Below are 10163 nucleotides of genomic sequence, written 5' to 3'. Positions count from 1 at the left end.
TAATTTTAAATACCAAAACTTACAGGAAGGCAAGCCCTAAAAAAAAAAAAGAAAGATTAACTCTTTCTTTTCTGGATGAATAAAGCAGCATAGATTTTTCTAGTGATGTCTCCCTTTCATTTGAGAGGACTGGACCAGAGACAGCAGGCTGCTGGAGAAGCAGACACCCATTTCCCTGTCTCTTCTCTACACACAGCCAGAGGGTCACCACAGTTTGATTAGCAACATCCTAAATTATTGGGGTTTATTCCATTCTGCATTTCCGACAGGTGATGGGATAGCTGGTCCTGAAGGAATTGCCACCTTTTTCAGCAAGACTGGTATGAAACAAGGGTGTCATCCATTAGTGGAAACATGAACTGAAGCTTTTTGAGTCCCTATTTCCATGCCCCTCGATTTGAAAGCGAAGAGGGGGGTAAGCAGCAAGGATTTGCTCCTGCTGTCACCGAAACACCTACTCCGGGGTGCTCTGGCTTTTATCTGAAGTTTCGCTTTTTCCCACCGATGAAACCACTATGACAAAAAGGCAGGAAATACAAATTCCTGTTCAGTGTCTGTTTCCACAGAACTATCAAAATTAAGCGAGAGAGAAGACTTTTAACATCACCCAGCCCGTACACCTGCCAGCACAGTCACGGAGTTTCGAGACCTGCTCACACCTGAGCTGACAAAACGCACCTCCGTGGTCATTTTACAAACTTACTGACAACAGTGACTTGAGACCTATCACACACAGAATCACACACAGAATCAATCAGGTTGGAAGAGCCCTCTGGGATCATCGAGTCCAACCATTGCCCTGACACCACCATGGCAACTAGACCATGGCACTAAGTGCCATGTCCAGGCTTTTCTTAAACCCCTCCAGAGATGGTGACTCCACCACCTCCCTGGGCAGCCCCTTCCAATGGCTAATGACCCTTGCTGAGAAGAAATGCTTCCTAATGTCCAACCTGAACCTCCCCTGGCGAAGCTTGAGGCTGTGTCCTCTTGTCCTATACGTTGCTGTGATCTAATCAGGCAGTAAACACTTGATGTGACCATCTTCCAGGGGTACTCCTCTGGCTGCGAGGAAGCGGTGACAGGGACAAGACACCCTCACGCTCAGCTCTTGCCGTAGGAGCTCACGTATATATTTAACTGACAAGACGCATAGAAATCACTCGCTGAGCAAGGCAAACATGGGAGTTATTTGGACAGGGTTAGCAGGTTTGCAGTATCCAGATGGAACACACAACTCCTCCAAGAATGTGAATATCATCTTTTTTTTTTTTTTGAGCAAATTAATATGGGCCACGAGCCAGACTGTGTCAAGAGGAACGCTTACATACGGGAAGCAGTCACACTGCGGCCCTTTGTCCTAATAAACCACCATCGTATTTCCCATTGCTGCTGGTTTTTGAGCTAAAAAAAACAGACAAAGCAGGTCACAGCCTGCTCCCTGGCACCAAAGTCCAGGGATGCCCCTGGTTGTGCCAAGACGTGTACCCCATCGGTGGCTAGGAAGGAGGAATTTCATCTTCTCCTTTGCCTCTCATGTGAACGCTTGGAAATGAAAACATATGCACCAAGAAATCCCTGAAGCATTAATGAAAACTGGATGCTACTTCTTGTTACTTTCTAAATTTGATATATAACAGGAACATCGAAAAATGTGCAAAAGAATGTTCTTCCCCCCTCCGCTAAACGACGACAAGCTTTTCCCTGGTAGTTTGCAACGCCGTCTCTGTTCCATAAAAACACAATAAAAAATCACAGTGAGAAACACTAGAAGAGATTGACAGAGTAAAATAGGAACAAAGAATAAAACTGAAAGCATCAAGAGTAAGCTCTTAAGTCTCTTCTTCGTAATCTTCCCAGTGATCTTCGCCGCCGCTCTGTTTTATTACCTCTCAGAAGGGTTTTAGCTTTAATATATATTGGAATTACTGGGGAAAGGAAACATTTTAAACATTTAGGCAACCTAACTCTTTCAAGAGAGGTTTCTTAACCTTTAATCCTCCTTCCTCCACCCACGGGCCATGAAATATATGAGGCAAAAGGTCAGTAACGTGGACAAAGGCACGTTAGTCTGAGTCTAACTCACTTTTCTTCTACCCAAGCTATCTGCAGTCAGTGCACAAACACACGCCACTGACTTTTATTACTGCTAAGGGCTGACGTGCTCAGTTTAAATACTGGGAAGTATTTAAACTACTCGACATCCATGCACAGCCAAGCAGAAGAGTGTGTGGGCTTACCTGGGAGGGAGAGCAGCACACCAGCTCTCTCCAAGAGCTCACAGTTGGCCAACCAGGTCCTCATCTGGTGCAAATTGGTTCTGCTCCCTCTACCTTCACCCTGGGGTCTTTCTGGGGGTGACCAGTCTATCTGTGATCAGCTCTGCCCTGCCATCTCCACCCCTGCAGCTGCTGGCCAAGCTCACCAGGGGCAACAACTGTCACCAACGTCATGATGGACGTGTGGTCTTTGCCGAGATGCCCGTCGCAGCCCCCTGTCACTGATGTGCACTGAAACGTTGCAGCTGTGTTTTGGGATGGCTCCTGGCATGCGTTTTCTAAAGTAAACACCAGCAGGAAAATCAGCTCCAGACCCCTAAAGGCTGGGCAGCTCGATAGAAGTGCTTAACGCTGCCACGATAAATATTCATGAGGCGCTCCAGGGAGCAGCGCTTTCATTTCCTCTGCCCTCTCGCTCGTGGGGTGACCGTCCTGCCCTGCATGAGCTATGGACACTTTCCCTACATCATCAGGAAGACCGGAGAGACAGGCAAGCTCGGAACGAGACTGCCAGGCAATAACGTGCTACAAGAGAGACGTGCATACACTGCGGCCACCCTGCCTCAGCGAGCTTTCAAAATACATTCGCTTTATGAGTTCCATAATGTCATCCCCTTGCGCCCACGCTTACAAGAACCTGCATTTTCTCCACAAGTCACTTTTTCTCCCAAAAAGCTCTCAAAGGAATAGCAGAGACGTGTGAAATAGGTGCAGCCGCTGGTGAAAAAGTGAACACAACAGAAAAGGATAAAGCTTTAAAAAAGATTCAGCCCTTCTGCTGGTTTCCCACACCAAACTCTTTTACCCAACTAAATATTTAGACCCAAAGCATTCTTCCCTCAAACTGATTCACTCTAAAATTTGTTTATTTAAGGCAGAAAGGATGGGTAAAGGCTGGCAAGTGGGAGCACAAGTCTCCCTCTTTCTTTCTCTCAAGCTATACATTGCTATATAGGTTGATCAGAACAGTCTGTGAGCAGCTGAGCTGGGTCTGCTCCCAGGAGATGCTGCAGATGAGTTTCAGCATGATGCAATGATGATCTTACCATGACCTAATGGGACTTCTTTGTCCGTCTATGGAGAAGCCTTCAATGAGCTCATAGCTCATATGGTTTATCGCCATAGTTGGTGATGAGCAACTTTGGAACCGTTGTAGGGAGATGAATAAAGATGCAAGTTTGAATATTCAAGTGCACAGAGATATGCTTGATGATGCCTTTTGTTAGACAACCCAGCCACTGATTTATATCACTGTCAAAAGGAAGCTAAAGATAGCGTTTGGAAGACAGCATAAAACATTGGGTTCAAGAAAATAAAACTATATGTTCAAGAAAATGGTATGCACGTTGCTGTGTCTCTGGGTCTCACATAGTTCATCTACAGGTTTGGAACAAATACTAATTCAACTCCAGCTAAATGATACTTCAGCCAAAGCTGTGGCTGTCAAAGCTGTGCATCAACAGTGGCCTTAGCCCGTTTGGGAAGTAACTGGAGATGCAACTCAAGATTCATCAGGGAAAGGGTAATACAGACCAGGAATGATCCTGCCCAAAGCAGCACTGCAGTTTGTCCCCACTAGACCCATTTCTTCTGATTAGTATTTATCCAAGAGGAAAACAGGATCAACTGATCATTTACACCACTGATTTTTTTTCAGTAAAGATACTGACAAATAAAAATGCAAAGTATTAAGCAAGCTCTCAGCTGTTCTTTGCAGGTTTAAATTCAAAATGCAGCATGTGAACCCACAGCATTTTATGGGTTTCATCACATGAGCAGGGCATTCCAGCTAACTTCAGTCTTCCTTTGATCATCTTACAGGTCTCATCTGTTCATATCACAGCTTTTGAAGAGGATGTCTGATGTTTTCTTCTGAAGTTCATGTAAGAAAGTGAAGAGCCTTTATTTTAGGTTACCTTTAGAAAGGAGGAGGTTGACACATGCAAAATGTAGTTTTCAGTCATTTGTTCTAGTCATTTTAACACGAGAAAAGGAAATCTGCCAGTGATAAATTAGTAGGTTGCTTGTTATTCCTACACTGGTAAAAAAGAATATTAAACCCACCAGGAATGTGTTCTGGAAATTATGTCATTTCTTATTCTTTCTAAAGAATAAATAGGTGTTGTGCCATGGAATTAGGCCAAAAATGCATTAGTAAAATAGCAAAGTAGGAACAAGAGTGTGGTGACAGAAGCATGTAATAGCACCTAACCAGATTTGTCAGCAGGAATATTTTGCTCTCAACAATAAAGATGCTCTCCAAGTTAATGGGTTTAGCTCTAGATATATTACAAGACAAAATGCAATAACTCGAATGTTTATTAGTTCATCTCATTGTCTCTACCCAAGGCTCCTCTACAGTGACAATTTTACCCCCGAAGTACCAGACCGATGCTGGGGAGCCTGGACAGAGAGACTTCACACGTGGGTTCTGCCTCACTCAATGACTCATGATAAGAAATATTTGGAGGATTACTAATACATGACGTATCTTAATGTCTGGTTTTTATTCTAATTTTCACTGAAAATTGGAAGGTCTTCTATTGACTTTAATGGGCTCTGAATGTGGGTAACAAAAATCCTGATGACACTTTGCAAGAAGGTTTTCTGGAGTGACCCCTGAAATTCTGGGCACTACTCACCTCGCTCTCCCCAGAACCGAGTCGTGGATTTTCTCCTGACACACAGGACAAGAGGGCAGGATTGTGAGCACTCCTGCTATCACATGGCAGCAGCATGCTTCACAGTGACTGATTTTGGTTAAGCCCTGTAAATTTTTACAGAAAGGGCCTCCAACTGTTCTGACTTACGTGTCAAAAGAGATACTTTATCACAACATCCATCATCCATCCCATCTCCTCAAAGCGGGAAGTTTTGCGATATCTGGTTTTACATACTGCCAGATGCTGGGCTCTTTCATTCACTGCCAGACAGGAATAGAGCCTCATAACTCACAGGCAACACACAATGCCATAAACCTTTTTGCGAGACATACTTCATAACTGTGAGGGTTAAAAAATATGACCCCATATATTTAAAAAACAATAAATGAGGAATTTAGTGGAGTAAGTAGCCCATTAGACATGGCACTATGTTTAAGCATGAATTTCGAGTTCTCAGATTTTCTAAGAGAACACGTTCCAGATGGAAAAATAAAGATTTACCAAAATAGAAATGCCCTATAAAAAAAAAAATTATTTTGGTACAGTTCTGATGGGAACCTGACTCCTTACCTGCCACCTAGCACATCTGGCACGCAGAACCGGAGCCAAGCGCCTGGAAGACCACGTTTCAGAGCAGATGCATGGCTGAGGACCACCATGGCCAAGAGCTGGGACTCAGAGCACTTCCAGCCTGCTGAGCCCACTGTCTTTCCCACCAGGAGACTGAGGGGGAGAGCTCCATCTCCCCCCTCCTGGCAGATCTCTCAATCAAAGACCAGGGACCCCAGTCAAGCAGACCACCACCACTCTGGTGTAGTCCTGATGCAAAGCAGTCCCTTTTCAAGTTCAATGTGGAACAAATTCAGGTCACACTAAGGTTAGTCCAGGATACTTCTGGCCTCCAACCTTGGTGACAGTCTCAGCACTGAACATTTGATACCTAAACTCCCTATTTGCCATCACAAAGAGATTCAGAGCAGGAGCAACATCTCCCAGTCGTAAATGGAAATACCTCCCAAAACACCCAACCTGTAAACACCTCCCATTCCACTTTCCAGGCAGCCTGGCCATATTGGATGTGCCAGCACCCCAGAGGTGCTGGTGGAAGCAATACCTGGAGAGAAAGGAGATGAGAATCCCCCCACTCCCCCTGTGTGAGTGGGGGGGGAGCTGAAGGCAGAAGCAGCTCATGCTGCCACCCCAGGAAAAATACGCCTGTTTAATCCCTAGTAAGCAAATTATAAAGCTTTAAAAGCTCAATCTCCCCCTCTTCAGCCAAACATTAAAAGCTACACTAAGACTTGAGATGAATTAATGTCTGCCTTACAGCCTCAGATCCATTTGGGTGAGCACCCAGCAGGGCTCCTATTCGAAGGAGGTCGCCACAGCTGGAAATGGCACATCCCAGTTGAGAAATTTCTCTCTTTGGTAAAAATGTAAACTGGTAGTTTACAGATACAGGGGAAGTTATGCTGGTAAAGGATTTCCAGTAAAGCTCCCTAAGCTCTGGCAAAGTTAGATCCAGCCAGTTATTGGGGAAATGCTCGCTTCCTCCGTCTGTTCACTCGGATGTACATTCAAACGGGCAGGGGAGCTGGATGAGACACAGAGCAACGCCCTGAGATAAAGGAGGAAATCCCTCTCAGGTCCACGGAAATAGATCCGGGGGGGATGTCTTTCCAAAAAGAAAACAAACCATGCTAAGATTTTTTGCACCACTTACTAAAAAGCCTCTTTTCCCAGTGGCAGTGAACAAATCTCCCAGCCTAGTATCTGGAATGTCAGAAGAAAGAGGTTGTTCATATAAACACATACATTTCCAGGGGAAGTTTACTCTTCCTATAGCCAGAGGATGTTTACTTTTCTAGAAAAAGAGTATGTTAAAGCCTTTCTTCCCTTCTACTTCATCACTGTTTCACCGGCACTTAGGAACAGACATTCCTCATTTCAAACACAAGGTTTACCAGGTCAAGTGAAGGGGGAGCCGCAGTTGTATATGCAAGAAAAAATAAATACAGGCAATGAAATGACTAAACAAAGAGGCTGAGGTAGAGCTTAGAGCTTAGAAGTTACCCAGCCGGGGCAGTGACACAGGCAGGCGATGTGATGGCTGAAGTCTGGCAACTCAAAGAGCACGAGCCCAGGGCTGAGCTCTGCAGGTCAGACCCATGGTGCTCCTAAACGTCACAGGGACCACAGGCTGAGACCCTCCTCTCTCCCTCTGCCCTCGCTCATGAAATGCTTTTGAACCAGAGGGAATGTGACCGGCATGCTGTGAGAGTCGGCTGGCTTTTGGTGTGCTCAGTTACTGATTTGCTGCGAGCAGGTTTTAGAGATCAAAAATCAATATCAACGATCTTAACTTTGGTTTAACAAAGTCCTAATGAAGTTTAATGGATTCCATTAGGTAAATTGCAAGCGCCAGGACTATCCATCATTGCACAGTAATGGAGATGCTTTAAAACACGCGTTAAAGCTTCTTACACAAGTACAATAAGAATAAAGACTATCTCGTTATTTTTATGACCACTTAACAAGCTTCTGCAGTATTCAGATAAGCACCTACAAAGGAAAAACCACCGCGCTCATAATCAGGTACAATTCCACTGCCTTCAGGTGAATCACACCTGATTAACTGCTGGGTGAACTGGGCCACATAAGCAGCAAAGACCCACGTTAAGGATGAAACCCTGGCTTTGGGAAAACAGGCAGAAGCTGCAACTCTAATGTTTATGGAAGAATTCCAAAAGCCTCTGTTTGGACAGGCTTAAAAAAATTTTACCTTTCAGCTAATGAATAAAGATGAAGACAAAGAGGTTTTGATTAAGATCTTATTTCTACAACAAGTGAAGAGGACAGGAGAACCCCCTTGAGGCTGGGCTTTATGTAGCGGCATAAGTGCTTCAGGGACAGTATTGTGGTTCACACAAACTTCCCCCATACTGAACAGGACAGGAATCCAGGTCCATCACTCCTAACCCAAGTAAACAGGTTACAACAGCGGTGCCACGGAGCTGAGCAGACACTGAAGACGCCACGTCTATCTGTACCAGTGCAGGTGCTGGCTGACAAACACTCAACTGTCCAGGAGCATTTGATGTTTGTGTGAGAAGAGCCCTTTGATTTTCATGAACACATGAAGCACCTGACCATAGGAAAAGCCACATTTCCAGGCTGGATCTCTGGAGCTCTCCAGTCCAATTCCAGGACCTCATCCCACTGAGTTCTGACGACCTCCAAGGATGGAGTTTCCACAGATTCTCTGGGCCCCTGGAAGAGCAGAGTGGGGAAGGGCTGAAAATTCACCCTTTGCTTGTCTTAGGTACCAAAACAGCTTCTCAGAGGCACCTCTGGCTCCTCTGCTTGCAGACCAAGGAGTCCAGCAAGTCTGGGGATGGTGAAGGAGGACACCAACTAGGGCTTGGAGTTTGGTTTTCAGGCGGAGGGTGGTGGTGACCAGGAAAGTTCCTTTTTGCATCCTTCGCTCTGATATTGCAGCAGTGGCTGAGACTCTTCCCCATGCTGCACTCCGTTCAAACTGCCAAGGGGAAGCCACTGTCACACACACACAAAAAAGACTGACAAGGAAAAAAGAGCATTTCAGTAACACAACAGGAAAACCTGGTCGTGCACTTCAGATTTCACTGTTAAAATAGCTGCAGGTTCCTGGACAGAGACTGTTCCTTCCATCTTCATGGAGAGAAGTGTCCTGTTAACTGAACCTACGTGTATTTTTCAGAAAAGACTTTAAAATGAGGAATTAGGTACCATGTTGTGTGCATTCCTCCCTCTCCCCCAAATTGAGAAAAGTAATCTCCGAGGGAAGAATTTAATCAAAGCCAGCTGCTAATTACTTTCGTGACACCAGGGGAGAAGAATGTTGGCATCACAAAGTTCTGGAAGATTTTCATGATTAATATTTGATAAATCTGTAATTGGATCGTTTGATTTCACAGCCTCCTTTGAATAAAGGTAGAAACTTTATTGAAATTAATCTTTATGAATTCAGGCCACAAACTTCAGGGGATGGTAACTCATTGATTGATTTGAGTATCTTGAAGTGCTAACCCTGGAGAGAAGATAAATTGGGATTGCATAAGGACAAGTCAATACAGACTGAATGTAACCCAGAGTGCTTTCCCATTAGAGGAAATAAATTACTTTCTGTAAAGAGTTAAAGTTGAATTTCTCTAGCTTTTTTTTGCTGAAGTTCAGAGATTCAACATGAATATTTAATTCAAAAGCGAATGAGAATTAAGTGTGCTAACATTGAATTAATACAAGTTGAGCAGCATGCAATAGTGACCAAATGTTCTCGTGAAAAAATCTGAAAATCAAAATTGCAACATTATAGTTATCTAATATATCATATTGTTTAGAACTGGATATAAGAATTTTCACTTGATCCTAATTAAATAAGGCAGAAATACTATTAAATGCAACAAGAATATTGTAAGGCTGAATATTCTTACTATGAACAACAAAAACAATTTCTTGCTCTGATTTTTAGCTATTATGTACTGAAACCTTTAGAACTGCTTTATGCTAATAACCCAGCAGCAGAGTAAAAAAAAATTGTCCAGAAATATCTGGTTTATAACTAAAGTAAATTAAAGGCCATGTGCACATTCACTGAGGGATCTGAACGCCCAGTCTTTTATTTTGAAAGCAAGAGATTAAAGTTCCCTTTACTTAACCAGCATCGCTGCTTTGAACAGACAGCAAAGAAATGACAAAAAAAATAAGAAAGAAGTCTTAATCCTAGTATTCCAACATGGCTCATCTGTGTTTCCCCTCTACTGCAGAAGCAAACAGCAATAGCTCTTTTATATTAGCTTTAAAGAAGATTTGGTTTTGGGCAACTCTCCCCTGAGATTTTTAATTCAGCATTTAAATAGTTGCATTAGCATGCGCAGCACTTTCCACACATGCAACTAAGGTTTTTGCCTCAAAGAACTCATGATCTAAATTAAATCACAATATTGAAAAAAGGACAAAAAAAAGACACCTGAAAACGATGCTGAGTCTTAAGCTAGCTACAAAGCTTTCTCCCTTCTCCTTTCCAGCAATGCCAAGATCTATGAGAAGGCAAGATACAGAGGGTGATGGCCTGTGCTAGGCAAACAAAAGAGTGAACCTGAAGACAAAGACGATGAGGTTGTTCAGCACGATGCCTGTGGAAGGCTATTCTGGACTCAGAATTAGTAAATTGATAAAGATG

Source organism: Nyctibius grandis, chromosome 9, assembly GCF_013368605.1.
Source record: "Nyctibius grandis isolate bNycGra1 chromosome 9, bNycGra1.pri, whole genome shotgun sequence".
Classification (NCBI taxonomy): domain Eukaryota; kingdom Metazoa; phylum Chordata; class Aves; order Nyctibiiformes; family Nyctibiidae; genus Nyctibius; species Nyctibius grandis.
This window is presented reverse-complemented; position numbering follows the sequence as displayed.